General features: G+C 42.7%; 1 long non-coding RNA gene across 1 annotated transcript in view; it reads right to left on the reverse strand.

Moving 5' to 3' along the window:
- Positions 1-2543: 2543 nt before the first annotated feature.
- Positions 2544-4791, reverse strand: part of LOC102991920 (uncharacterized) — a 12168-nt gene continuing 9920 nt past the window's right edge. The window contains exon 4 of the long non-coding RNA XR_447720.3: positions 2544-3251. This is a non-coding gene — a long non-coding RNA (uncharacterized lncRNA). The remainder of the gene's footprint in view (positions 3252-4791) is intronic.

The following is a 4791-nucleotide window of genomic DNA, read 5'->3' on the forward strand; positions in this document are numbered from 1 at the left end:
CGGCATGTGGGATCTTCCCGGACCGGGGCACGAACCCGTGTCCCCTGCATCGGCAGGCGGACTCTCAACCAGTGCGCCACCAGGGAAGCCCACGATCAGCTATTTTTATAGGATCTTCCAACCCCATCTGTGTTTCCCTCTTGGCACATGGGCTCTTCAGAATTAGACATCTATTTGGGAGATATTTGATTACTCTCTGCCTCCACAACCAGACTCTATGTTCCAAGAAGGTAAAACCAGCGCCTAGTGTTTTCACCTTTGTATTTCCATGCCATACCAAGCACGCTCCACCCCAGGGCCTTTGCCCGTACTGTTCCCTCTGCCTGGAACACTGTCTCCCGGATGGCCACATGGTCCACTCTCTGACTTCCTTCAGGTTTCTGCTCAGATATGAACTTAGCCATGAGGCCTTCCCTGACTCCTTTACACAAAATAACAGTCCCAACTCAGGGCATCACACTTCCCTTTATTTTGCCCTGCAGAGCACCTCTACTATTCAAAGACTCTATTTTCTTCATTTTTGCATTGCTCCACTAAATTGGAAGCTCCATGAGAATAGAGCTTTTGTTCATTTCGTTGACTACATTTTCCTTGGAAGCTCACCTGTCTGGTACATATTAGGTGCTCAGTAAATATTTATTGAATGAATGGCTGAATCAGTACCTAGTGCTTAGCAAATTGTCATCACATAGTAGACACTCAGTAAATATTTTTGAGTGAATAAGTGCCTGTATGAAGAAGTATAGGTGCTGCTCAAACAAATGCAGAACATTTAACCTCCTTGTAAGTCATATAAGTTATATAGAATAAAAAGGGGGTTTCAGCCATTTTGACTACATTAAGCCAATATAGGCATACCTTGGAGACACTGCGGGTTCGGTTCCAGACCATTGCAATAAAGTGAACATCGCAATAAACCAAGTCGCAAGGAATTTTTGGCTTCCTAATGCCAAAAGTTATGTTTATACTATACCATAGTCCATTAAGTATGCAATAGCATTATGTCTAAAAAAACAATGTATTTATCTTAATTAAAAAATACTTCATTGCTAAAAAATGCTAACCATCACCTGAGCTTTTTTGCTGGTGGAGGGACTTGCCTTCATGTCGATGGCTGCTGACTGATCGGGCTGGTGGTTGCTGAAGGCTGGGGTGGCTGTGACAATGTCTTTTTTTAAATATAAATTTATTTATTCATTTATGTATTTTTGGCTGTGTTGGGTCTTCGTTGCTGCATGCAGGCTTTCTCTAGTCGCGGCGAGCGGGGGCTACTCTTCGTTGCGGTGCGCAGGCTTCTCATTGCGGTGGCTTCTCTTGTTGCAGAGCACGGGCTCTAGGTGAGCGGGCTCCAGTAGTTGCGGCACACGGGCCCAGTAGTTGTGGCTAACGGGCTCTGGAGTGCAGGCTCAGTAGTTGTGGCGCATGGGCTTCGTTGCTCCGTGGCATGTGGGATCTTCCCGGACCAGGGCTCGAACCTGTGTCCCCTGCACTGGCAGGAGGGTTCTTAACCACTGCGTCACCAGGGAAGTCCTGTGGCAATGTCTTAAAATAAGACAACAATGAAATTTGCCACACCAATCGACTCTTACTTTACCAAATGATTTCTCTGTAACATGCAATGCTGTTTGATAGCATTTTACCCACAGAACTTCTTTCAAGTTGGAGCCAACCTTCTCAAACGCTGCTGCTGCTTTATCAATTAAGTTTATGTCATATTCGAAATCCTTTGTTGTCATCTTCACAGCATCTCCTCCAGGAGTAGATTCCATCTCAAGAAACCATTTTCTGTGCATAAGAAGCAACTCCTCATCCATTCAAGTCTTACCCTGAGACTGCAGCAATTCAGTCACATCTTCAGGCTCTACTTCTAATTCTAGTTCTCTTGCTATTTCCACCAGAGCTGTGGTAACTTCCTTCACTGAAGTTTTGGACCCCTCAAAGTCATACATGGGGGTTGGAACAGACTTCTTCCAAACCCTTGTTAATATTGATATTTGACCTCTATTACTATTGACCTCTTCCCATGAATCTTGAATGTTTTAATGGCATCTAGAATGGTGAAGCCTTTCCAGAAGGTTTTTGATTTATTTTGCCCAGATCCATCAGAGGAATCACTATCTATGGCAGCTATAGCCTTATGAAATATATTTCCTAAATAATAAGATTTGAAAGTAAAAATGACTCCTTGATCCACGAGCTGCAGAATGGATGCTATGTTAGCAGGCATGAAAACAACATTAATCTTGTTGTATGTCTCCATCAGAGCTCTTGGGTGACCAGGTGCACTGTCAATGAGCAGTAATATTTTGAAAGGAATTTTTTTTTTCTGAGGAGTAGTTCTCAACAGTGGGCTTAAAATATTCAGTTAACCATGTTGTAAACAGATGTGCTAGCTGTCACCCAGTCTTTGTTGTTGCATTGATGGAACACAGGCAGAGTAGATTTAGCATAATTCTTAAGGGCCCTAGGATTCTCAGAATGGTAAATGAGCATTGGCTTCAATGGCAAATCACCAGATGCTTTAGCCATAACAAGAGAGTCAGCCTGTCCTTTGAAGCTTTGAAGCCAGATATTGACTTCTCCTCTCTAGCTATGGAAATCCTAGATGGCATCTTCTTCCAAGGGAAAGTTGTTTTAGCGACATTGAAAATCTCTTGTTCGGTATAGCCATCTTCATAAATTATCTTAGCTAGATCTTCTGGATAACTTGCTGCAGCTTCTATATCACCTCTTGCTGCTGCTCCTTGCACTTTTATGTTACAGAGATGGCTTCTTTCCTTAAGCCTCGTGAATCAACCTCTGATAGCTTCAAACTCTTGTTCTGCAGGTTCCTCACTTCTCTCAGCCTTCATAGAATACAAGAGAGTTAGGACCTTGCTCTAGATTAGGCTTTGGCTTAAGGGAATGTTGTGGCTGGTTTGATCTTCTATCCAGACCACTAACACTTTCTCCATATCAGCAGTAAGGTTGTTTCGCTTTCTTATCATTTATGGGTTCACTGGAGCAACGCTTGTAATATTCTTCAAGAATGTTTCCTCTGTGTTCACAATTTGGCTGTTTGGTGCAAGAGGCCTGACTTTTGGCCTATCTATGCTTTTGACTTGCCTTCCTCACTAAGCTTCATCATTTCTAGTGTTTGACTTAAAATGAGAGACATGAGACTCTCCCTTTCATGTGGACACTTAGAGGCCATTGTAGGATTATTAACTGGCCTAATTTCAATATTGTTGTGTCTCAGGGAAGAGGGAGGCCTGAGGAGAGGGAGAGAGACGGGGAACAGCTGGTTGGTAGAGCAGTCAGAACACACACAACATTTATCAGATAAGTTAACTCTTACTTGGGCATAGTTTGTGCCCCCCCCCAAACAATTACAATAGTAACATCAAAGATCACAGATCACCATAACAAATAAAATCATAATGAAAAAGTTTGAAATATTGTGAGAATTACCAAAATGTGACACAGAGAACTGGAGTAAGCAAATGCTGATGGAAAAATGGTGCAGGCAGACTTGCTCAAGGCAGGGTTGCCACAAACCTTCAGTTTATGAAAATACAGTATCTTCAAAATGCAAGAAAATGAGGTATGCCTGTAGGTCAGTGAAACTTTGTTACAGTTGGTAAGACTAGAATGCTTGAGCAGGAGTGGAAACCTTTAAACCCTTCCCTTCCCAGGTACCTATCAGACCCACCTCCCTGCTCTTCATATAGTCACTCAGCTGGCAGCTTTTGTCGTCCTGCAGTTTCTTGCCAAGAACAAAGATTGAAAATCTCCCAGAGAGCAATTAGTGTCAGAGTTGACCAACTGGAAGCCAAACCCTGCAGCTATTTTCCCGCATTCCTCAACTCCCAGGAGGGCTCCAGAAGATGAGGAACAGAGGTTAGAGGGCAGGGTTCTAGAAGTTTCTTTCTCTTACGAAAGGCTGAGTTGTGTGGGTGGAGGAATTGTATAGGGTATGGAGCAGAGAGTGCTGGGTCTGAACCTTTGGGAGATGGATCTCCTCTGCCTCTTTAAACGTTTGGCCTTTCGTTTACTAATGATACTAAAGGGGCTATATGGTTTCTTCTGGAGCTGTGTCAGGATTTGTTCCATAAATTACCTGGGAGGATGCCATATGCAAATTCAAGAAGAAATAGCAGTCTTCATATTCATGGGGACATCTTAGTTATCCTCAAGGGGAAGGGAAGGAAAAATAGGTATCTTTTTTCTTAATAAAGTCTTTCCTATCAACTCCCATATTCCACGACTGTTCTTCCTTAGTAACAGGTTGGGAGCAGCCTAGAAATTTTACTAAAGCAATTTAGCCTAAATTTCAATATAACCTCACATAATAGTTATAGTAAATTGCTAGACTCCTTTGGAAGCTACTTTTTTTTTTTTTTTTTTTTTTTTTTGGCCGTACCACGCGGCATGTGGAATCTTAGTTCCCTGACCAGGGATGGAACCCGCTACCCCTGCAGTGGAAGTGCGGAGTCCTAACCACTGGACCACCAGGGAAGTCCCTGGAAGGTACTTTAAAGATCTGTTCACAGGATACTTTTCCTGGGATGTAGAAAGACACATATGGTGATAAAACTATGATGGTTATCTCCCTAAACCCTTTGCTTTTAATGAAATGATCATTAGGAAGACAAGCAACACTCAATTCACATATGTACAAAGGAAAAAAATCAAAGTATATATTAATCTTCGTCATCATATTTAGGCTAAGCGACAACTTATATAAAAAGTATTACATTAGGGCTTCCCTGGTGGCGCAGTGGTTGCGCGTCCGCCTGCCGATGCAGGGGA

Source organism: Physeter macrocephalus, chromosome 18 (genome assembly GCF_002837175.3).
Source record: "Physeter macrocephalus isolate SW-GA chromosome 18, ASM283717v5, whole genome shotgun sequence".
NCBI lineage: Eukaryota > Metazoa > Chordata > Mammalia > Artiodactyla > Physeteridae > Physeter > Physeter macrocephalus.